General features: G+C 43.8%; 1 long non-coding RNA gene across 4 annotated transcripts in view; it reads left to right on the plus strand.

Moving 5' to 3' along the window:
• Positions 1-277: 277 nt before the first annotated feature.
• Positions 278-25,620, plus strand: part of LOC100514905 (uncharacterized) — a 36,286-nt gene continuing 10,943 nt past the window's right edge. For 3 of the 4 annotated variants that reach the window (XR_014807787.1, XR_014807786.1, XR_002345072.2), the window contains exons 1-2: positions 278-578; positions 23,874-24,040. This is a non-coding gene — a long non-coding RNA (uncharacterized LOC100514905). Of the gene's footprint in view, positions 579-6,412; positions 6,491-23,873; positions 24,041-25,620 lie in introns of all 4 variants that reach the window. The other variant, XR_002345073.2, reaches the window with a different exon arrangement.

Genomic DNA, 25,620 nt, shown 5'->3' on the forward strand with positions numbered 1-25,620 from the left:
AGGTAAAAGCATTTTGCTCATTTTTAATTTGCTAAAACAATCCAAGCATGCTTGGTACCCAGAGGGTATTCTCAAATAAACTTGTATCTCTAGCTGCCAGCTTAGTTGATTGAAAACAGAAGGCAAACGTTTCTTAAAGAATGAGTATGTTAAACTGTTATGTCTCTCCCAGTTCCACCACACACACACACACACACACACACACACACACACACGCGCGCGCGCGCGCGCGCGCGCGCGGCAAGGATTTGCTTGAAAGCAGCCAGTTCTAGCATCTGAGACGTAACGCAGCCTCCTGCGGTGCACCTCCTAGCTAGGAAGCCGCTGGTACGAGCGGGGATACTGGACAGTTTGTGCGTGCTTTTCTCCACGCACAAAGCCTACGTCCAACTTTGCTAACTTAGTTGGCTCGCGCCCAGCCGACCCCCGAAGCACAGTCACGGTGAAAACGTTTTGATACCAGAAAATCATTTCCACGGCAGTACAAGTGTTCGAAAGCACAAAGGCAGACACTGTCGACCCGCGCGCTAGCTAGGAAGTTGCGGTACTCGGGGCGGCGGCGCGGAGCACGCGTCCAGGTAAGGGTTTCCTGCACCACGGCTCCAGTTTCCTCTTCCTCGATGTTTGGGGGGGCCAGACCTCACTTTTTATGCGAATTCTCAAGAACGCGCCCCCCACCCGGTTCTTTTTCCAGGAGGCTCAGGTTCTATTTTCCAGCCAAGTCCCTCTGGGGGGCGGGAGAGGAAGCACACTTCACATTTCAATAAAGAGGGGCGGCGGGGGTGGGGACTGGGGGGAGGAAAGAGGTCAGAAAGGAGCCAAACTGCATCCCTTCCGCCCACTTCGGCGCCGCAAGCGCCAGTTCCGACTGTTGGCGACGCGAAGCGGCCAAGAAACTCGGTCCCTTTAAGGGAATCTTGGCCGCCAGAAGGGGAGGGAAGGATGCAGGCTCTGGACTCGGCGCTGCAGGCATCGCAGAGTAGAGGCAAGCGCTGCAAAGCCACAGCCATTACCTGCAGCGCTCACATCCTTCTCCCACCCCGGCGCCCCCTCCCCGGTCCCCGCCTCCCAAGGAGACTTCTAATCTGGAGCACGTGCCATGCCCTTTATCGGGGGGAGGAGGTGGAGAGGAAGAGGAATGAGAGCTTTTTAAAAATAAATGAAACGTTTGCACCCAAAGCGGGAGGCGGGGGTGGGGGGGGGGAGGCTAGAAGAGGGAGGGGGTGGTGGGAGGGGGCTTTAAAGGCGCTCGGGTGGGCGGAGGCGGCGAATCCGGATCTGCCCGGCCGGAGATGAACGTCGGACAGCGCTAGGCACCAGGCGCCGCTCACAAAGGGGAGCGGTGCGGTCCATCCCGGGCACTGGGGAAAGAAAAAACCGCCCCGGGGCCCAATCCGCTCAGCAGCCACAATGGCGTCTTTCACGGGGCGTCCGGGGGCGCCGCTGAGGCTGCTGCGGGGAGGGGACGGCGGTCTCCCCCGGGCTCGAGCGGAGCCTCGGGCGCTGCCGACCCCGCGCGCCCTGCAGGGCCGTGCGCTCGGCTGGGGGCGCTCCCGCTGGCGGCGTTGGGTCGGGGATCGGGGCGCTGGGAGGCTCTCGGCGGGGCGGGTTCGCGGGCGCGGAGCTCGGCGCCGGGGAAGAAAGGGACGCGCGCGGTTCGGCCGAGGAGGGAGGGGGGAAGGAGGGCGGGAGGAGCGCGGCTGCAAAGCGGCCGCCGGGGAGGCTGGCGCGCGAGCTGCGGGCGGGCGGGCGGCGCTGGCACAGGCTCCGAGAGCCGCGGTCTCTCGGCTCCGAGAGCCGGAACCGGGCCCCCAGATCCGGAAGCCCGGCCCCAGCGCGCCGGCTCCCGGCCGCCCCGGCCGCGCCCGCTCCTGCTGCCCGCTCCGCCCCACTCGCGCCCGCTCCCTCTCGAAGAGAAACGCCAGGGAGCAGCGGGAGCAGCCCCGGAGGAGGCGGCGGCCGCTGCCCCGCCGCGGATCTGAGCGGCTCCCGAGCCGCCGCGGCGGGCTGTGTGTGTGCGAGTGTGCCGCGCTCTCGCCCCATGCCTGGCACATGCGTAAAAGCGAGTTGCGCCCAAAGTCCCAGCCATACCCTCCTTAGCAAATAATAACAAACCCAAACCGTCAGATCTTACCTGAAACATTGAAGCACAAAGTCTCTCTCCAAGTCCCCTTTTCCTTTTCCTCTCCCCCCTTTTCCGATTTCTCTCCCAGCGATCTGCTCGGCTCGCCACACCAGAGAGAAATGCAATAGCTTGGCTAAGGTAGACAGAACAAAATACAGAGAAGAGTTGCTCCAGGGCTTTGAAACCCCTCAAGGCAAGGATCAGGATACAATTAGCTCATGCCTGTACCTCCAGTCTAAATCAATCTCCAAAATAAAACTTAAATCAAATTAACTGTTCACAGGGCAGACAATTGATCTCCTTCAAAAATAAAGCTCTACATAGACGTATAGATAAATATACATATAGGAAATTTTTTTCCAGATTTTTTTTGGTGGAAAAACAGTCTTATTCCAGCCTCCAACTTGCTTTTTACCCTCCTCTTGCACAGAAAAGCTGATTTTAATCGTTGTGATTAGTTTTGATGTAACGTTTCCGCGGGCGATTTCTGCAAATGGATGGAGTGTTTCTTTGCCAAAAGAGGGAAAAGCAGCAGATGATGATAATTATAAGGATTGTTGGTTGTTTCTTTTTATTTGTGTTTAGGGCTCTCTCTTCACTTTCTCAAGTTGACCTGACATTGCTGTTACACTAAGGTCGTGCAACTTGTTGATGAGGATCACCGCCCTGTCTGATCAAAGGATAGGTGATAATTTGGCAATAGAGCAGCACATTTTTTGGTTCCTTTGGCGACATAATGTCCCAAATGACGTGGATAAAAATAAGCACATGCAGTCTGCTTTGCCCCAATCAAGTCTGAATCAGTGCCTGGGGGTGATACACAAACTCATTTCAAATGTTCAACCATGCAGAATTGCAAAAAGATTGAAGGAGTTACACCGCATTTTTTTTTTTAATAGCAAAATTAAAAGAAAACAAAACCTACACTAGGTGTAGCCAAGGACCTACCATTTAGGTTTATTTGATCACCCTTGTAAACATACTTCCCCAGGCTCCCTTCTCTTTGCTTCCCTCCACCTGGTGTCTTTTATGGGGTGCGGGGCGCGGGGGTGGGGGGGGTTGGTTTGCAAATAATTCCATTATTTGCTCAACAGAGCTAAAGAGACTCTAACATAAACACATTTCCCCAGATTGCTACTCTAGTTCTGACCTCCCCCACTGACCATCACTTCTCCTTCCTCTCTAGGTCTTTGTTCAAAGAGATTGTGCCTGAGCCAGTCCTTATCTTAATTCTTTTTAGTTAAAGTGGAATATTTGGTTGTAACTCAAGGGTCACCTCCCATTAGTGTTATATCCATGCAGGATACTTTTTGAAATGGCTTTTTTTTTTTTTTTTTTTTTCTTTTGAGCACTTCACAGTTCATTAATTCAAAGACTTTGCTGACATTTCTTATGAAAAAGACCAGGCTGTAAGGCCAAGGATACTAAAAAAAGAAAGGGGGGAAAAAACCCTAAATAGAACCAGATAGGTCCTGTGAATACCTGCAATTGGCAGCATTTCACAGGAAGTATTTTTTAACCATCATTTTACCTTGAAGGTAAGCAACTACTGCAGTACCAGCAGAAAAGGAAAGGGCCAAGCTTTTAAAAAAAACTGTTGGTCCAATCAGTTCTATTATGACATGAGATTAATGTCATCACGACAAAAAGGGATGTTCATAGATTTTTCTTTTAAACATAAGTTCATATGACATAGGCATCTGCTTTGAGTATATCTATATCCTATAAAAAGAAAAATAGAGGGGCTTACAAGACAAAACAAAATTATGTTGTTCTTTGCACATACTCTTTCAGTCTCCCCCCAACATTCACACAAGGTAGATGTATTCTCTGATCTGCAATAATATTTTTACAATGTCTACAAAACCCTAAATTCAATTTAAAAAACTTTGTTCTTGCCCCCCAAATGGCACTAAATATTATCATAGGAGATATAAGAAGAAAAGAGACCATAGAAAAAACATTCCTCAATTCATTGATATGACTTAATACATTAAAGGTATGACCTAAAGTGACTCTTAATCTAAGTCTGGAGAACTGTGTGTCATTATCCTGCATGTGAAAGCTGGGAAGACCCTTTGGGGGGAAGGCATCTGGTCCTTCCCGTCCTTTTCCAGATGAGGAGAGAAAGCAGCTTGCCCAGGGTCACAAGCCAGCCACTGACAGGGCCAAGCCTAGGCAGCTAGAGACAGGACAAAAGAAAGGTGAGTGGTGTCCCCCACTGAAGGCACTCACCTTGGGAAACTTCCCAGCCTTCTAAATTCTGCTGGTGTGGCTTAAAATGAGTTCCACTGGTTTTTAAAGGCATGAAAACAATGATAGGATATTTTGATTTGAAACCAGGAGTTTGGCACAAAAAAAGTTTAGCACTAGGACCTTTGAGGAAGAGCAATTGAGATGTTCTTTAAGGGGCGCAGGTCACACAGCCCCTTCTACTATTAACGTGGGGACAGCTCATTTGGTTGGTTCGTCGTCATCGAACCCTCAAATCACAAGATTGCACAGAAATCTTGGCTTTGTCCAGGGATAGCCCTGCGGTACAGTCTTGGTGGCAATTTGACAAGATGTGGACATTAGTTGCTGAGATGAAATGTGAAATTGAAGAGCCCCTTCACTGAAGCAGCCACACACTAAGATCACAGTTGAAATTTCCATTGCGCTTTCCATCAGGGCGCAGAAAGAAGCCTCAGCTCTTGGGCTCAGCCTGGATAGGTACGGATATCCCCGGCCACTTTTTGTGGCTTTACTCCCTTCATGTCAGTAAATGACGATATTTCCATCATTGCTCCAGTGGGATCCTCCTATAACTCTACCAACAGGCTTTTTAACACAGGAAGCTAATTATGTTGTTTTATTTCATCTTGGAGCTGGGTTTTGGTAGGAAATCACCTGTTTTTTATCAGCCAACCTGAAACTTCCCCATAACACTGTGGAATGTGCACATTTTCCTGGAGTTAAATAGAAGCATTAACAAGCTCAAACAGAATGGTCTGTGATTCCTGGAGGTTTGGCCCTGGCCACCATCTGTTTATAATTAACCTCTGGAAAATAGATGTGTTTTTTTGTATCACTGTCCATGTTAAAGTCTATGTATCTCACTTTCCCAAAAGGTAGATCTTCTTCTTCTTCTTCTTCTGCTTCTTCTTCTTCTTTTTTTGGCTGTGCCTGTGGCATGTGGAAGTTCCCAGGCCAGGGATGGAACCCACGCCACAACAGCAACCTGAGCTGCTGCAGCGACACTGCTGGATCCTTAACCCGCTGCACCACAAGGGAACTCCAAAAGGTAGCTCTTCTAACAGTGGTGGATCTGCTGATGGGCATCAGTTTCATCTTATCCATAATTCTGAGTAGAACCAGATACCAAGTCCTTGTACTGAGGCCCTTAAATCAGTTTGGTGTTTTATCAAAGTTTATCGCTTATAATCTCATAATATGAAGCAACGCAGAAGGCAAATGCAGAAATAAAACTTAAGCATGGTGGAATACCCTGACCACCATTGAAATAGTCGTATTTGATAGAGAAATGCATTTGTTGGCAAGGAAGTCACTGTGTGAAGAAAGAATTGGGAGCATGGATATTTCTTACAGCATTTCAAATTCCTTGCTGGACATTCATGTCCTTTATTTCAAATAAATAATTGCAAATAGATTTTATGCCTCTAATTGAGTTACAGTCATAGCTCTGCAACATTCGGCACCACCTGATCCTTAGTTTCTTTGGGCATAAAATAAGAATGAACATTCCCAACTGGAAGCCTTGTTCTGAGGTCAAATGGGATAATATGTGGAAAGTATTTGGAATTGTGCCTCATTCTTAATAAATGATAGCAAGTGTGATCATTGGGGTTTGTAGCAGTTGTTGAATAAATAACATGTTCCATAGTGAAGTATTACTGTTTAAGTTAGTAGCCCACAAGGACATTTAAGCAATGGGAGATTCCCAATTTATTGCAATTTCTGTGGCTGATCTTTTTAAAGAATGCTAAATTTCATTTTATTATTTCATCTAGAAATCACGCAGACACCTCACTTTTTCATGTAAAATAATGGGAGAAATGAGGTTTTTCTCCATGGTAAATTAGGAATGAAATATCATATATTGATAGTGCTGTTCATGAGGTAAGATTTTTTTGTTCCTTTGAGGATCCTTGATTTTGACAAGACTGTCTCACACATGGAAAACAATTAATTAAACATTTTGTATAATTGTTTGCCTAAGAAATGGGACTCAACTAGAATTCTGCCATGAACATCTTTCTTTCTAATTATTTGCTTTTTGCCTTTCAGAAGTTACAGAATCGGTACAAACAAGTGCTTTAAAAACAAAATTTGAAAAAAGAAAATACAATTTGGAAAATCAGAGAGGTAAACTTCAGGGCTGATCCACATCTTTAACAAATCGTCTAATCAATCAATCACAGTGTTATTACCCAATTTTCTCCATTCTCCAATTTATGTATATTCTTCTTTCCCAAGCTTTAGAACATAAGATATTCATACTGTTCCATAGTCTGTCCATTTCAAAAGCTAAGTAGCGGTTCTTTTAAGGAGAGCTTTTTAATGATAGACATTTTATTAAATATTTTGCTCTATTTCATATTTCAGTGCCTCGTAGTAAACTAGCTGGCATTAAAAGGTACCTCTGTTTGCAGGGTGATATGTCTCATACACAGTTCATCCGGTAGAGAACCGCTTAGCTTTGCTTCACTGTTATTCTGTCTGAACCAAGACTGTTCATGAGAAACCCTATAATACAATTGAGGCCCCTCGGGGGCACCATATACATTTATGTAAGTTATCCCTTCGTGCATCTTTTGGGTGTCAGAACCTCTCCGCTTTGCTAACCATAATGAGTCTGCCTTAAGCATATTACTAACTTTAAAACACTAATGATACAGATGTCATATTTCAATTTTTTAAAAACCTTTCCCTGCTCCACCCTTGAAAAAGACCCTATAAAACATATCCAATGGGGTCATCCTATGATTAAAAATACAGCATTTATTTAAAAACAATCGTGAATACGATTTTAGTTAAAAAACAAGCCAACCCAAGGACAACAACAAAATTTGGTCAAAAAATAATCATTGGGAGTTCCCATTGTGGCACAGAAGGTTAATGCTTTGGCTTGTCTCTGTGGTGCTGGGTTAGGGATCCAGCATTGCCGCAGCTGTGGTGTAGGTGGCAGGTGTGGCTAGGGTTCAGTCGCTGGCCCGGGAACTTCCATATGTCGTGAGTGCAGCTGAAAAAGGAAATAATAAAATAGAATAGAATAATAATAAAATAAGAAGCAAACATATCAAGTTGTGGTAAGAGCCACTATAAACCAATTGCTGTGGGAAGCAAGACTCTGTGTGGTCTCTTTAAAGTTATCGAAAAAAAAAAAAAAGGTAAAGTTATGAAGAGAGAAAAGCAGTTTCTCAAGTTTTATTGAGTATAAGCCTGACTAGTTAAAGTTGGCACTGGAAGAAGGTGGGGAGCAAATCAAAAAATCTATGGGCTCTTAAATGACTTCGACATTATTCTTAATAATATCATTAATGATAGTAGTGATAAGAAACAATTATGAACGATGATAGGGAACGTCAATTGTGTAAAGACCATCTGGCTATGAGAGTCAGACATGAAATTCTAAAATCCTCAATCTGTCCCTCTAAGGTTGGTTTGTAGATAATGGATATCTTAATTTTTAAAAAAGAAAAAAATGTGTATCCATTGTACCAAATGTACAGCAGCTCCTGCTGAGAAAACAAAGCCTGTGTGTCTATTTTCTTTCCTAATTGTTGATGTCCCTCACAAAACAAAGCCTCTGTGAAAGAGCTCATAAGACAATGATAGTAAGTCATCAGTCTTTTGTGTTATTTGCTTCTGAAGATTTTTGTAACTTTTTTTTTTATTAAAGTATAGTGGATTTACAATGCTGTGCCAGTTTGCTTCTGAAGATTTTTGATCAGTAAAGCATTCTGATCATCTCTGACACCTTATCTCCCCAAAATGAGGCGGGCAGGGGGTTGCAAGAATTTCCCCAGGTTTTTACCCACAGTAAAAAGTCTACTGCTTGGGGGGTGGAGCAGGAGGGGCTAAATCTTTGCTCTGTAACAAATATTTTATTTATTTATTTATTTTTTAGGACCGTACCCACAGCACATGGAGGTTCCCAGGCTAGGGGTCTAATCGGAGTTGTAGTCATATTCATTTCTGCTGCGCCACGACAGGAACTCCCAAATATGTAATTTAAAACATCTTTGGCGTTCCCATCGTGGCTCAGTGGTTAATGAATCTGACTAAGAACCATGAGGTTGCGAGTTTGATCCCTGGCCTTGCTCAGTGGGTTAAGGATCTGGTGTTGCCATGAGCTGTGGTGTAGGTTGCAGACACGGCTTGGATCCTGCATTGCTGTGGCTGTGGTGTAGGCCAGTGGCTACAGCTCCGATTGGACCCCTAGCCTGGGAACCTCCATGTGCCACAGGTGTGGCCCTAGAAAAAGGCAAAAAGACAAAAAAAGATATATATATATATATATGTATATATACACACATACATACATACATACTATATATATATATATATATATATATATATATATATATATATATATATATAAATGAAACATCTTTATGTGGGAACAAAAAAGAGGAAGCCTCTTCAGAACCTGGAACATGGTCAGTGTTAGTAGATCTGTCATTTTCGTTTTACTTAGTACACCTCGGGTTTAGCTATTTCCAATTTTTTTGATGCTCTCTCATGTCGAAATTTCGTGGGGATCAAAAGACAAATAGTGTCTAATTTCACTTCCATGGAGTAGTCCAATTTGGAGATAGGAAGTAGATTGATTAGTAGTTACTAGAAGCGGGGGAAGAGGATGGAATGTGGTTATCGTTCAATGGATAGAGAAAAAGCTCTGGAGACAGTATGGTGCGAGTTATACAGCAAATGAATGCACTTCACGCTCCTTCACTGTGTACTTAAAAATGATTAAAATGGTAACTTACCTATATTTTACCACCACTACCTCAGCAAAAAAGAAAAAGCTGTACTAATACCTCTTTTAAAATGTATTGGGTGTGGGGGTAGGGAGTACAATAGGGTAAAACAAAATGAAACAAAACAATGCATCCAGTTCTCAAAGTTTGTTACAATTTTTTTCTTTTTTTTTTTTTTCTTTTTTTTTGCAAATTAGTGTGCCCAACATGCAGTGAGGCCAAACAATGCTGAAATGTTGGAGTTGGGACAGAGGATGGTTTATTGCAGGGCCGTACAAGGAGAATGGGTGGCTCATGCCTCCCGAACCCCAAACTCCCCAAAGGGTTTCAGCAAAGCGTTTTAAAGGCAAGGTGAGGGAGGAACCTGATTGGTTGTTGCAAACCTCTTGGTGTAAGAATCCTTTGTTCTTGGAGCTGTCCAGGTAGGTCAAATCCCTAAATAGACAAATGTTATTGCCTGTTCTGTGACTTTTTCTCTCTCTATGAGTGGAAAAGTGTTATACCCTTAAAGGTCAGAGCCTTGAGAATGGGCTATCCTGTATATTTCAGGCTATAGGCAACATTTTAAACTGGAAAAAAAAAAAAAAAAAGCAACAGAATACAAAGGTTAAAGTAAAAGAAACAGATCTAATATGGATGGAGTCAGATTTATTCTCTCCTGTTACAATTTTCTTCTTAGTCTCCTTTACATCCATAACACATAGCAAATAAGTTATATCTGAGGGTGACTATTTTCCCAGAGGTGGGACAGAAAACCCAAACACTCTTTATTGGCCACAGCATCACAGTAAAGATCCATCTCAGGTGTGAGCTCAGACCACTTCACCATTCTGAACCCAGCTCAGCTAAATGCCCACACTCCTTACACATTGCTTCTCGGTGTTATGAAAACTTGGATATTCTGAGTTAGATCAAATCGCTGGAAGTTGCTGAGTTGTTCCAGGTTTTTTCCCTTCAGTAAATCTTACTTAAAGAATTCTGGGGGGAGATGGGAAGCACTCAATCTTTGGTCTGCAGCAAAAACAAAATTTAAAACTTACCCTTTTTCAAGAAAAATGTTATTGGGGTATAGCTGATTTATAATGTTGCATTAGTTTCAGGTGTATAGTAAAGTGAATCAGATAGATAGATAGATAGATAGATAGATAGATAGATATCATAGATAGATAGATAGATAGATAGATAGATAGATAGATAGATAGATTTCCTTATAGGTTATTACATAATATTGAGTAGATTTCCCTGTGCAGTAGGTCTTTTTAGTTATCTATGTTATGTATAGTAGAGTGTACATGTTAACCCCATCCCCCTAATTTACCCCCCCCCCCCAGTTTCCCCATTGGTAAACCGTAGGTAGTAAAGAGAAATATCAAAGAGAAAGCATCTGTGTCGGGACCCTTGGAATTATGTGGGCAAAACAGCCTGCTGGGAGTTCCCATCCTGGCGCAGCAGAAACAAATCCAATTAGGATCCATGAGGATGAGGTTCGATCCCTAGCCTCACTCAGTGGGTTAAGGATACGGCATTGCTGTGAGCTGTGGTGTAGGTCACAGACGAAGCTCAGATCCTATGTTGCTGTGGCTGTGGCTGTGGTCAGCAGCTGTAGCTCCAATTCAACCCCTACTCTGAGAACGTCCATATGCTGTAGGTACAGCCCTAAAAAGCAAAACAAACACACACACACAAACCCAAAAAAACAGGCTGCTGTTTGGCAGTATTTTAGATGTACCTTATATGTTTGTCATTCTGTAGACATGGCCTTGAACCTAAAAATGCAAAATTGCAACTAGCTGCAAATTACTGAAATAATTAACTAAACTGAATCGTTTGCCTCATGTTATGAATATAACACGAGTTGAGAGAATCAAAGAACTGGATGCCTTGTTTTTAGAATTCATGAAACCGAAAATCCATGTTTTTACTTTTTAACTTCTCTTGGGGCTTGGGTTGGGTTGGATCAACCACACAGAGCCACAGCCTTAGTTTTCTTGCTTAATTCCCTGTGGCCATTAGATGCTTGGATCTGTCTATTCAGCTTAAACACCCACTTCCTTAGGCCTTATAGTAGTTTGTTATAGTTTTATTGGTGCCCTTTCATTTCCCAGAAATGGATTTTTTGGTTCTGGAAACAATAGCAAGAGAAACTTTTAGATTTTAAAGAGAAAGAACACAGCTTTGTCCTGCTTCCTTCATTTCCTATAGGAGTGTCACTCACTGGTTTTTTAAATCTATCCAAGCTAAAAGCTGGCCTTCATTGCGGTTCATCTTTCACTCTTTCCTGTGGTTTCTCTGTAAGGAATGTTGGTGCTGATGACAGAGAGGCCCATCACAATCACATGTAGAGAAGTGCCTTTTTGAGATATCAGTATTCATTTAACTTGTCCTCTCAGCATTGTATCTTGAGTCTCCCAGAAGCAAAAAGGAGACACTTGAACAGAATAAAAGGCTATTCCTTGTGTTTGATCCAGAAAGAATTAAAACTATGGTAGAGATGTAGGAATTTTTTTTTCTTTTCAGGGCCATACCTGTGGCATTTGCAAGTTCCCAGGCTAGCTATCAAATCCAAGCTGCTGCTGCCAGCCTATGCCACAGCCACAGCAAAGATCCAAGCTATGTGTGTGACCTACAGCACAGGTCATGGCAATGCTGGATCCCTGACCCACTGACCAAGGCCAGGGGTCAAACCCACATCCTCATGGATACTAGTCAGGTTCTTAACCTACTGAACCACAACAGGGAACTCCAAGAAAAAAAATTAAATTGATAATAAATACATTAAGGGATGGACCTAACTCAAGCAGCCCACATCGATGCAGGTTTATGGGAGTAGGATTGGGGTTGGGTGGTGGAGAATGAATAAACCTATTTTTCTCTTCCCTTCTTTGGGCTCTTAGAAGTCACAAGTTCTCACTGCCATTCCCTGGATAACTAAAAGGAATAAATTAGACTTTAATGTTAACTTGCCATTTTTTTTTTCCCAAAGCATCTTGAGGCAGATTTGAATCTATATTTTAATCTAAAATAAATTTAGCCTAAGAGCTAGTTAGCTCTACCACTATCCTGCCTAGACCCTTCAAGACTTTCCTTTTTTCTACCTTTCCTCATTCAGACTGGGCAATGGGAAGTTCTATTTGTGCAATTAACCAGACACTGTCACCCCCATTATTCCCTTTGTTCCTCAACAACTGGGAGTGTTATCCCAGTTGTGCTGAAGAAGAAGAAGAAGAAAGAGGGATTCACTCTGAGTCGGGTAGCAAGAGGAAGAGGAAGAGCCTTCTTCTGACTCAAGACCAGTGTTTTGTCACGAGATAAGAACTCAAATTTGCCTTAGTCATAACCAGGCGTTTTGCTCTCAATTTTATATTTTCTGTACTCATCTTTGGCTTCTTAGACCCAAAGCAGGCTCTTGTAGGAACCAAATGTAAACCAAAATAGCAAATGAGCTTTTCAAATAATTCATTCTATACAAGGATATTTGGCAAATAAAACAAGAGGAAAGGTCTACACATAGGCTAACCTCCTAGTTCGAATGGTGAAATAGGAAAGTGACTTCTTCCTCCTCTCCTTCCTCCTCCTTCTTTCTTGGTCTCTTTTCTATGAAGACTTTGACTTATAGTTTCTCTTCAGTCACCCCCCTTGCAAGGTCTCCTGAGATTCTGTGATGATCTCTCTATGGACAGAGCCTGCTTTCTGGGAGGAGCCCCCATGCTCTGATGCACTGGTGGGTTGCTAGACAAACCCACAACGGAGGTACATCAACCAAGGTGCAGTGGGCTTTGAAAACCTCGGTAAGACCTTCCTCTCCTGGTCCTGAGTGGGGAAGGGGTGACTTTACCCTGAATGAAGGGTAACTGTGAATGGGGATCCTTTGTCATGTCCACATCTTCATGTTTTGCAACAAGAAAGGAGACAGGCAGGCAAGTGGCAGAAAATATCTCCCCATATTCTTTTACTGATAAATACCCCTGCAACACTGTGCTGGGTCATAATCCTTGTAACTTAACTTAGCTCACAGGGTCCAACTTGGAGATGCCTGGAGGCCAAATGTACGTAGATAGGACTTGAGATGGTAGAGCCTAAATTCTCCATTCCTTGGATACCCCATTCATTGCTTCTCCTCATTTTTTTTTTTTTAAACTTGCATCACATATTTCTTCTCATTCTCAGTGCCTCCCCTGGTCCTCTGTGGGTGACAAATCAAGGGAAAGGTGTTTTCTAACCAAAGAAAGTTCTGGAGGAACATCTTCATAGCCGAATTAGCAGGCACTTAATTCCAGAGAACCTTGACTGTGGATGTTCCCTAATTTGGAAACCCAGATGGGAGTGCTGACAGTGCCTCCCCCAGGCAAGTTGTGCACACAAAACAGCCACCATCCAAAGGAAACCATGCCTCTTTCTCTTTGTAATTACTTAATCCAACTTCAGCTTCAGCGAAACTTGAACCTTTTCTAAGACAGAAGCCCCGCACTCCCCCTGCCCAGTTATACATCACGCATCAAAATCACAGAGCACTTTTGCAGAGGTCCAACTCTAACACTTTAAAGTTGTAAGATTCTTCCCACTTTCTTTTCTCTACCCATGCTGTGTCTCTACAGGCAGTATCACATGAATTATGGGTAGAGATCTGCACATTTCCTTTTGAAGAAGGAAAAGGAAATTGCTCCTGCAAGTGAAAACAAATTCTGCTATTTTTTGAATGAACCTAAGATGTCCTAAATGGAATTGGACCCTGATCTGGACAGTCAGGTACCTTGCCTCTGGCAGAGAACATCCTGTAATACACGGGGCAAGGGACTGGGGAGCCCCTCATGCACAAAGCCAACTGAAGCATATTCTATGAAGAGGGAGCATCTCTTCCAAGCCCCATGATGGCCTAATAGCCTAGAGCATCAGAATTGATTACCCTTGGCTCACTTAATTCCAAATGTCTTTGGTAGTCAATGAAAGGCCTAGCTGAGGTGGAATTCTAAACTCTACATCCATAGCTGTAGTAGGAGTTATTTGGATAGAAACCAAAGAAGTTTCAAAAAAAAGTATGGGAGTTCTGGTTGTGACTCAGCGGGTTTAGAACCCAACATAGTGTCCATGAGGATGCAGGTTCAACCCCTGGCCTTGCTCAGGGGGTGTTGCTGTGGCTGTGGTGTAGGCAGCTGCAACTTCGGTTTGACCCCTGGCCTGGGAACTTCCATATGCAGCAGGCACAACCCTAAAAAAAAAAAGAAAAAAGATTAAAAAAAAAAAAAAGAGTATTATGCCAAGCTACCAGCTCCTAATATTGAAAACTAGCCAATTAACCTCTATCCCTGCAGCCTTCATGTTAAGAAGGGTGGCCGCCCCCTTCACACTCAGGAAAGGTGCAGCCACAGGACAGAGGCAGAGACCTTCCTCCTCCTATGCTTTCTGAGGACATAGACAATCTGGGTGATAGAAGGGGCCTAATCCTCAGGAGGCTCTGAATCAACAGGCACATCTCTTCAATGTTTTCCCCCTGCTCTTGGAGTAAAGACCAAATTCTCTCAAGGCCTTGCTTGATCTGGCGCATCTCCCTCTGCACCCGCACGAGGCTTCTCTCTCTCAATTCTGAGCTGTGCCTAATACTCTGGGTCTCTTTTAGCTCCTCCCACTCAGCTCTTGGCCCCAGGATCTTTGCATGGGAGGCACCTCCCATACATAGAATGCTCTTTCCCTCCTGTTCATCCTTCAGCTCAAGTATTTCCTGAAAGAAGCCTTCTTCCCCCTCAGAACGAGCTCAGTTCTAAAGTTTGATCTTACCTTCTTACCTAAACTTAGGCTGTTTTCAAACTGGAAGCACTCACAGTTCACTGGCCTTTTTCTTTAGAGTACGAGTCAGTTTGCAATTATGTGTTTGTTTATTATTTGATTATCATCTGCTCCCATAACATACGACCTATATCTGCCTTTTCTCACCAGTGTCTTCAGGGCCTAACATAATGCTTGGCACAGTTAGTGCCCAATAGACACTTGTTAATGAATGAGCAAATGAATGTAAAGGAAAGAACATGTTAGAAAAATAGCTGAAAGGGAAAAGACCAAGATTGTTAACAGATAGGTAAGGGGAGGAATAAATGCCCTTGGGATTTGGTAATTTTATGGGTTTGGCATTAGTGCTTTTTGTCATAGGGTCATGAGGCCTTGTAGAGCCTTTCCTAAAATCTAAGATCCCTATCCACACAAAATTGAGAGCAATGACTCAATCAGGTGTTTATACCCCAAGGATCATAGCAACATTATTCACCATAGCCAAAAGGTAGAAACAAACCAAATGTCCACTGATGGATGAACAGGTACACAGAATGTATTCTGTACATACAATGGAATATTATTCAGTCTTGAAAAGGAAGAGAATTCTGCACATGCTATGACATGGATGAACCTTGAAGATATTACGCTGAGATAAACTGGAAACAGAAGGATAAATATTGTATGCTTCCACTTACATGAAGGATCTAGAATTGTTAGCTTCATAGAGATGGAAAGTTAAACAATGCTTTCCAGGGGTTCAATGGGGAGGAAGTAATAGGGAGTCAATATTTTAGGAGTATGGAATTTCAGTTTGGAAATGAAAAAGTTCCAGAGATGGATGATGGTGATGGTTGCAAGGCAATATGAATGTACTTCATACCGTGAAACTGTACACTTAGAAATGGTTAAAACTGTAAATTTTATGTATATATATCTTACTATATTTAAAGCAAAGAAAAGCAAGAAAGCAAAAAGCAAGGAAATGCTGAACACACATACACCCCCCCCCAAGATTCCCTCAAGTTCAGAGTCCATTTGTTTAAAATGAAAGCCCATTGTAACTATATAATTCTGTTTAAAACACACCTGTTTATTACCCTTCATTTTGTATTTTCTGTTTTTAAAATGTCCAGTTCTTCCTCTCTGCCTGTATGTCATGTGGTGGGACAGGACTAGCAGTCACGTGGTATGGGCATCCTTTCCACTTTCCTGCAGAGGAAACTTCTCCTCTGATGGTGAGAATACGGCACCTCCACAATAAAATATTAGTCCTGAAGTTTGATCCCATTTAAACTCTCACATATACATTGTTTTCAACATAGAAACATCTCTAGGAGAAATCAATACACACCCATTTTCATTCTTCCTCTGAATTCATAAGTTTATTTCACTCTCAGATCCAATCTATTATATATCTGTAAAGATAAATTAAAATCCAAGAGACAATTAGAGGGTTTAAAATCAAATCTAGACTTTTCTTAAGATTATGCTCAAAAGAGTATGGCTAGTATCTTAATCTCTAACACTGTAACAACTGAAAAATGCCCCTCTCAAAGGTGGATAAAAACCTCTTGAGAATTTACAGGATCCCAGCCCTGGAAAGGCTTGTCCAGCAAATTGGCATGTGATGGTGAAAAGCTGTGCCCCAAACTGTTATCTAAGGACATTTTAAAAATTGTGTTTAGTTAACATACAGTATTATATTCATTTCCTATGGGTATATGACATCCCTGTGACTAATTTATTCCTCATCACACATGAGCATCACTGGTCTATCTTGCCACCTTAGAGGAGGAACCTTTAGAGAACTCAGCTAAGTCCGTATCTTTGTCTAAATATTTGGTACTGAACTATCTGTGAGAGGCAAGGAGAAGACTTTGAAGTTGCCTTTGATATGTGTTTCTTTTCCTTTTCTTTTCTTTTCTTTTCTTTTTTTTTTTTTTTTTTGGTCTTTTTGTCTTTTCTAGGGTAGCAACCACGGCATATGGAGGTTCCCAGGCTAGGGGTCTAATCTTATCAGAGCTGTAGTCACAGGCCTACGCCAGAGCCACAGCAACACCAAATCCGAGCCACATCTGCAACCTAGACCATAGCTCATGGCAATGCTGGATCCTTAACCCACTGAGCGAGACTAGGGATCGAACCCTCAACCTCATGGTTCCTAGTCAGATCCGTTAACCACTGAGCCATGATGGGGAATCCAATATGTGTTTTTTATTCAAGGGGAATCATAAACAATCCCAATTGTGGAGTATGTGGAGAAACAGAAGCCCTCATGCATTGCTCCTGGGAATGTAAAGAGGTGCAGCCACTTTGGAAAAAAGTCTGGCAGATTTTCAAAATATTAAACATGGAATTACTATATGACCTAGCCATCTCACTCCAAGAGAAGTGAAAACATACACCCACACACGAAACTTGTACACAAATATTCAGAGCAGCATTATTCTTAATAGCCAAAGTGTAGAAGCAACCCAAATGTCTGTCAGTGGATGAACAGATGAACGTAGTGTGTGGTATCTGCACAATGGAATATTATTTGGCAGCAGGCAAGAATGACATACTGATATGTGCTAAAATGTAGCTGAACCTTGAAATCTAAGTGAAAGAAGCCAGGTGCAAAAGATCATATATTATTCTCCATTTATGTGAAACGTCCAGAATAGGTGAACCATCCATTGACAGAAAAGTAGTTTTGTGGCAGCCAGGGTGTGGGTGCTGGTGAGAAGAGGAAGAACTGCTGATGGATTTGACTTTTCTTTTGGGGATAATAAAAATATTCTGGAGTTAGGTAGTGGTGCTGGTTACAAATATTGTGAATGTACTAAAGGCCTATGCTGAATTATATGGTATGTAAATTACATGTCAATCAAGTTGTTTAAAAGCGGGGGGTGGGTGGGGGGGAGGGTACTGCGTCTTAGACATGAGGTATTTGGACAAGCAGAAGGGAGGGCAGAGCCACGGGAACACAGGCCATTAGATCCAAGCAGGGGAGCTTCGTTTTGAGGATTGTAGGAGGGGGTGGCGCGCAAAAGCGCGGCATTTAAGATCACGTGCAGTAGTTCCAAGTTAACCTTACAGGCAGTCTGAGGCCTCCCTGGGGTGGTTGGAAGGGCAGAGAGGAACGAATTTTCCAGATGCATCAGGATGTAGCCTGGCCTAGAGTGAGCAGGTGAAAAAATCGGAGGCAGGAGAACGAAAGTAGCTTCTGACAAAAGAGGAGACGCCTTTGTGGGTGTCTGTGTGCAGACTTTGCCCGGGTCCAGGGTGAAAGCTTTAGTCTGTGAAGCACCATGGGGGTCAGTGCTGGGCCCCTCGGTGGCCAGAGTGTGGGGTTCGGGCACCTGCTGGGCGCTGTGGACGCGAGCGGCTCAGCCTGGGGGGGCTGCGGGGTGAATGTGTACAGAGCCCGCAGCCGCCCTCACAGTCCATCTTGCTTTGTGTGAAAACTGTCCTTGAGGAAGGAAGATCCTCATTTTCAGTACAGAACAAACACAAATACGATATTTCATATCTTCTCTGCCATTTTCACCCTTCCCTGTAATTGGAAACTCTCGCCCCCAGTCTTACCTGTAGGATTCTGTCTTCAAATGTCGACTTCTCTTCCTCCCCTTGCTAAACCCTCCCTGTCTGGTTTTTTTTTCTCCCCTCCTTCACATTTTTCACGATCTTTGATTTTATTCGTCAGTTCTTTTGATTAGCGATGGTAAGAGAGTCGGGGGGAAAAACGGGGTGGGGAGGATTCTTCTGTTTCATTAGTTTCTGATAAAGTGTGTGGTTCTGAGAGGCTGCTTTCATAAATCTACACACTTTTCTGTTCAGCAGTCTCCAATTTACCTCTTTTTCAGACTCTGCTTTTGCGCTTAGAGGCAAGGAGACCTTGAGCACCTCTACCCGGGTGTCTTAACTCCCCTCCAGCTGATTCTGAACGTTGGGTTTCTCTTTGCCCTTCAGCTTGCTATTAACCATCTTCTTCTTATTCCTGGATTTTGCCCTTTTCCCTCAAGTTCACCATTACAGCCTCTCTCTTGGGAGTCACCCTCAATTATCACATCAAACCTGGCTCTGGTGGTGATCCAGCTGCCTGCTGCACCTAGAAGGTGTGTAAGACCAGAAGCCTCTCTCCTCTTCCAGCCCACACCCACACAGGTCACATTAAGGAGTCCTTCATAGGGCATCAGTATATTGCCTCCCTAGTACCACCTAGAACGTTTCCTAAGAAAAACCCCCAGAGAACCTTTGTTTTAATTATTATTATTTGTTTTAACATCCCAAGTTATTGTTTAGTGATTAGGTATGCACATATTTCAATAAAATTTAAAAGAATCTTTCGGGGAGTTCCCGTCGTGGCGCAGTGGTTAACGAATTCGACTAGGAACCATGAGGTTGCGGGTTCGGTCCCTGCCCTTGCTCAGTGGGTTAATGATCCGGCGTTGCCATGAGCTGTGGTGTAGGTTGCAGTCGCGGCTCGGATCCCACGTTGCTGTGGCTCTGGCGTAGGCCAGTAGCTACAGCTCCGATTAGACCCCTAGCCTGGGAACCTCCATATGCCGCGGGAGCGGCCCAAAGAAATAGCAAAAAGACAAAAAAAAAAAAAAAAAAAAAAAAAAAGAATCTTTCGGATGATTGGGCTCTGAAACCTAAAGACTTTGGGAGGCATAACATTTTCCCCGATGAGACACATGCATCTTGGGATTTGTTTTGTTTTCATTTTTGGTTGCCCTGTAGCGTATAGAGCTCCTGGACCAGGGATCAGATCTGAGCCACAGTCCAGACCTAAGCTGAAGCTGCAGCAATGTTGGATCCTTAACCCACTGTGCTGGGCTGGGGCGCCAACCTGTGTCCAGTGCTCCTAAAATACAGCCAATCCCACTGCACCACAGCAGAAGCTCTGCACCTTGGGATTTTGAGATTGGAGAAAGGGTGAAGGGGCTCCAGGGTGCTTGTTCTTGGGTAGCAAAAGTCATTAGTAGTTTGCTACCTTGGGCTTCCAGGACAGTCGTCTTCATTCTGTGGGGATCCCTCCCCTCCCATCTTCCCCTTTCTCTCTTCCTCCCTCCCTCTTTCCTTCCTTTGGTTTCCCTTCTTGACACAGTTGCCCCTAATTTCCTTTCAACTGGAAATGAAAGTGTCTTCATCATTCTTAGGCTTTTTTTCCCTTTGCTTCCCTCTCTGTGGTCCAGGCTCACTGCATCCAGACTTTCCTCATTCTTCTAGTCATCCAAGTTAAGCTGAAAAATCAACCTCTGCATGTGACTCTGAGCTTTTTCAAAGGGTGTTCCCTCTGGAAATGCTTGTCACTACTTCATGGTCCAGTAGAATAGCTTAGCCTCAAACCAGCCTGAAGTTTTCTTTCCATCTTTCAGTCTATTCCAAGTGTATACAAAGTATTGAGGACTTTCTTGGAGATCTTAGGGCCTGAGAACATCCTAGAGATCTGGAACTGACCAAGTGAGTCCAGTGAATAATCTATTGCAGTTGTGAACGTGACCTTCCCTGTTCCTAGACTCTGGATTCAACTGAATGTCACTGCTCCTGGGACTAGACATGACCTCAGAACACCTGACGCTGAGCAATCTTCTCTAAACCATCTCCCATCCTGGATTTCTGAGAATATTGCTGTTCATCTCATCTCCTTCCTTCATTCTTCCACGGATTCATTCTTATAGTCAGTCTACAAATACCTGGAGAAAGGCCCGTGAGGCGTATGACTCTTAGACATGAATTATAATCTTAGGATGTTGCTTATTCTAAATCGTACTCTTACATTAGGGACCCGAGGACTCCTAGAAAAGGAACAATCATGAATTTAGGCTGAATATAATTTCTTTACCATCAAATAACAATGGTTCTGTTTATATGTCTCTTATTAAAATTAGCCCTCCAGGAGTGGCATGTAGAAGTTTCCATGGCCGGGGATCAAACCCATGCCACAGCAGTGATAACACCGAATCCTTAACCTGCTGAGCCAAGAGGGAACTCCTTTAATGCAATCTTGATTAGAGACAGTATTATAAGGAAGCATTGATAAGGCCCTTTTTCCAGGAGATGGTTTCTTATTAAACAGTTTTTCCTCTGAGGGATGTACATGGGCTCTTAATTTGCTTCTAGGCCTTTTCTACTGTGAACTTTGGCCAGTCTTTCAAGCTTATCGGTGAGAATGCATTCCAGGAATCCCGTACACCCACACCTTCTAGGTGAGGAGGAAGGCAAGCAGCCCTGGGGGGCTGTCTTGACCAAGCTCCACCCCTCAAGGCTCTTTCTTTACTATCCAGCTGTACAGGAGGGTGAGTCTCCTGTCCCAGGGGGGCCTCCTCCTGACAACAAAAGAAAGTTTCCAGCCCTTTCCAAGTCTCATACTCTGACTCCTAGCATTGGAATCACTCTTCTTTTTTTTTTTTGGTCTTTTTAGGGCCGCACCTACAGCACTTGGGAGTTCCCAGGTTAAGGGTCAAATCAGAGCTATAGCTGCTGGCATACACCACAGCCACAGCAACCTGGGATCCGAGCCATGTCTGTCACCTACACCACAGTTCATGGCAATGCCAGATCTGGATCCTTAACCTGCTGAGCAAGGCCAGGGATTGAACCTGCATCCTCATGGATACTAGTTGGGTTCGTTACCACTGAGCCACAATGGGAACTCCTGGAATCACTCTTTTGGATTGTGAAGGGGCTTCTGTTTGTGACTTTCAGGAGAAACCAGAACTTTTCCACATTGACTCCGTCACAAAGCATTACAGTCTGTTTCATAGGATCCAAGGCGACATCAATTTTAAAACATATTTTTTGTCCTGCACACACAAAAAGAATGTAGCTAATTAAACTATGACAGATCGTTGATTGTAAGACCAACCTGTTAAAAAAAGTGCATCTTAGAATCAATAAAATATGTAGCACAGTTGTTGCATGGTACACATCAGGATGCTTGGGTTTGAACTCAGTTCTGTTATTTAATATTTGACCTTGGGCAAGGCACTTAACTTCTCTGTGCCTCAGTTTCTCATCTGCTGGGATGGTAATAATAGTATTTACTTGAGAGGATAGTTGAGGATTAAATAAGTGATTTATTTAAGTGCTCATAAAGCATTTAACATAGTACCTTGGGGGTATAGTACGGGCTCTATAAATGTCAACAACTTTTAGCCGATGCTAGTAAAAAACGTGGTTAATAGCTAATGTTATGAGTATTTATTATGTTCAGGGTGTGGGGCCAACTAATTCATCTTGATTTGTCTTTTTTTTTTTTTTTCCTTTTTAGGGCCACACATGCAGCATATGAAAGCTCCCAGGCTAGGGGTCGAATTGGAGCTGTAGCTGCTGGCCTGCACCACAGCCATAGCAACATAGGATCTGAGCCGCATCTACCACCTACACCACAGGTCATCGCAACACAGGATTCTCAACCCACTGAGTGAGGCCAGGGATTGAACCCATGTACTCATGGATACTAGTTGGGTTCATTACCACTGAGCCATGATGGGAACTCCTATATTAATTTGTAATCATCACAGTAACTCAAGGAAGAAGGTGCCACAATTATTCCTGCTTGTCAGAGGAAAAGTTACAAGGTCTATGCATCTTAATAAACTCTGTGAAACTCCTCTTTTTTTTTTAACATTTTAACATACAATTTTTATTTCCTTCCCACCCCCCCCCCCTTTTTAAACGGCACCGACAGCAAATGAAAGTTCTGAGCTGCAGCTGTGACCTACACTGCAGTTGTGGCAATGCCAGGTCCTTTAACCCACAGCACCAGGCCAGGAATGGATTGAACTCTTGCTTTGCAGTAACCCAAACAGCCGCAGTTGGATTCTTAACTCACTGTGCCACAGTAGGAATTCCACATTTCCCTCTTAATCAGAATCAGATTTACTATGACACTAATGAAGCTCAGGCTCAAGACACAGTTACACAGATTCCCTCTTAAGACCTACAGGCCATATTGAAGAATTTACAGAATGCTGTGAGTGGGCAGAGAGGAGTGTAACTCTTCCAGTGCCTGCAGAAAACATCACATTTGAGATGGGCCTGGAGAGAGAGATAGGAGTTTGGCAGGATGGAAAGGGCAGTGGAAACCTCTCTAGGTGGAGGGAGTGACATGTGTTCAGGGCTGCAGGGAGCAGAAGGGCTTGGATCAGAGGCTAAGGCAGTGGAATACATGGGAGATGTAAGTATGACAGACTTAAAAAAGGACTAACACTGTATAAGTTTCCTCTTGCCGCTGTAACAAATTCCCACAAACGTAGTGGTTTAAAGTAACACAAATTTATTATTTTAAAGTTCTAAAGGTCATAAATCTAAACTCAAGGTGTTAGCAGGACTGTGCAACTGGGCAGAAACCTGTTCTTTGCCTTCTATAGCTTCTAGGGGTCACCTGCATTCCTTGGCTTGTGGTCCCTTCCTCGTAAGCTTCCAGTCCATGCTTCCATTGTCCTGTCCACTACTACTTACTCTGGAATGCCTGCCTTCCTGTTATAAGGACATTGTCATTATATTCAGCCAACTTGGTTAATCCATTTTTCCCATAGCAAGATTATTAATTTAATCACACCTACATTATCCCTTTCCAGTAAGATAACATAGTCGGTTTCCAGAGCTAGAACTTAGACATCTTGGGAGGGTGGCATTATTCATCTTATTCCCTTAGGATAAAAATTTGCGTTTAAGAAATAGGTGGAAGAGGAGAGAAGGGAATTAGAGAGGCCAACTAAAAGACTGTTGGAGTTCCCTGGTGGCCCAGCAGGTAAAGCATCTAGCATTGTCAGTGTTGTGGCTTGGGTCATCGCTCTGGCACAAGTTCGATCCCTGACCAGGGAACTTCTGCATGCCATGGGCGTGGTCCAAAAAAAAAAAAAAAAGACTATTATTTCAGATGAGGGATACTCAGATCATGGACTAAGACAGTGGCAGTGGGCAGAGAGAGGTGACATCTGACCAGAGATGTTGGAAGGTAGATGTATCCTCAGAGCTTCATTCTGAGCATTTGTTCTTGTAACAAGTTCCCAGGTGATGGCCATGGGGCTGGCTCTTGAATCCACATTGAGTCGGATGCTCCGAGGAACATCAACATTCAAGAGTGGCATGAGAAGAAACCCAAAAGGCTAAGCCCATGGATTCTGAGAAGGAGGAAGAGTCTCAAGAGAAGATGGTGTCTTGAAGTCTGCAGGTGAGGAGACAATTCTAAGGAGGGTGTGGTTGAGAGAGGAAAAAAAAGATGCAGAAAACTGCCAGTGGTTTGGGCCCTCCCTCATTGGAGGCAGTTTTGGTGAGGTTGTGGGAACACAAAGCCCTTACCATGCTTCTCCACCTCCTCTGAATAAACTCTGGGCAGCTATATTTATCCAGATGTGTGGGGCCAGGTGTGCAGAGATGGGCAGAGGTGGGGGGCCACTCCCTTTCAACTCCAGCAGCATGATGTATGATGGGCACTTGGCCGTAGGGTCACAGTTTATGGGCCTGTTTCCTCTGGGGGCACTGCTGTCTCCAACATGAGAGCTTATTTTAGGATACTCAGAGTATTTATTTGCAAAGATACACAACACCAAACAGCTGGAGATCATGGGGTTTCAACAATATTCTGCAACTGTACCAGCAGCTCCAAGAGGCCCAGACTAGTTCACGGAAGGGAGGCGCTCAAGGGAAAAGACTGATGTCCAGCTGCTTTCTTCTTTATTTATTTCCTTCTTCCAAAGGTTCTCTATCATGTATAATTTTTCCCCTTGGTGTTGTATTTATGTTATCTTTTCTCCCCCCGAGTGTGAGAAATAGACAATTTTCTTTGTTTAAAGTGTACATGGACCTAAAATTATGGGATTATAATTCAGTAGTAGATGCCATGCATTTAAGACTGCCCTCACTATTACTGACTTATTCTGATACTCTCTATTTTGATGTGTTTCTATCTCTCTCAGGAGTCACCTGCTCTTTTCTGTTTTCTTTTGCGGCATATGAAGTTCCTGGGCCAGGGATCAGATTTGAGCTACAGTTGTGACCTAAGCCACAGCTATGGCGGCAACCCTGGATCCTTAGCCCACTGTACTGGGGCTGGGGATCGAATGTGCATCCCAGTGCTCCCAAGATGATCCCCTTGTGCCACAGTCACCTACTCTTTTTTTTTTTTTTTTCAATTTTTTAAATTATTTACTTATTTTAGGGCCACACCCATGGCATGTGGAAATTCCCAGGCTAGGGGTCAAATTAGACCTGCAGCTGCCAGCCTACACCACAGCTTACCACAACACTGGATCCTTCACCCACTGATTGAGGCTGGGGATCGAACCCGAGTCCTCATAGATATTTCTCAGGTTTGTTAACCACTGAGCCACAACAGGAACTCCAGCCACCTACTCTTTTAAAAGTGCAATGTTGCACATTTGTTTAGGCTTGAATTGGCTAACTCTTTAAATTAGCTAACTTAGAGTTCCCATCATGGCTCAGTGGTTAACGAACCCAACTAGTACCCATGAGGATGTTGGTTTGATCCCTGGCCTTGCTCAGTGGGTTAAGGATCTGGTGTTGCCATGTTCTGCAGTGGATGTAGGTCTCAGATGCGGCTCAGATCTGGCGATGTGGCTGTGGTGCAGGCTCGCAGCTAAAGCTCCAGTTTGACCCCCTAGCCTGGGAACCTCCATATACTGCAGGTGCAGCCCTAAAAACACAAAAGACAAAAAAAAAAAAAATTAGCTAACTCTTTCACTTCTGTATTATGACTCCACCAGTGGTGACCTCCACTAAGCAGAAAGCAGA

The sequence above is a fragment of the Sus scrofa genome, chromosome 6 (assembly GCF_054392235.1).
Source record: "Sus scrofa isolate SSC_HxYL_T2T_F1_AM1 chromosome 6, Sscrofa_HxYL_maternal_Yorkshire_Landrace_v2.0, whole genome shotgun sequence".
NCBI classification, from domain to species: Eukaryota; Metazoa; Chordata; class Mammalia; order Artiodactyla; family Suidae; genus Sus; species Sus scrofa.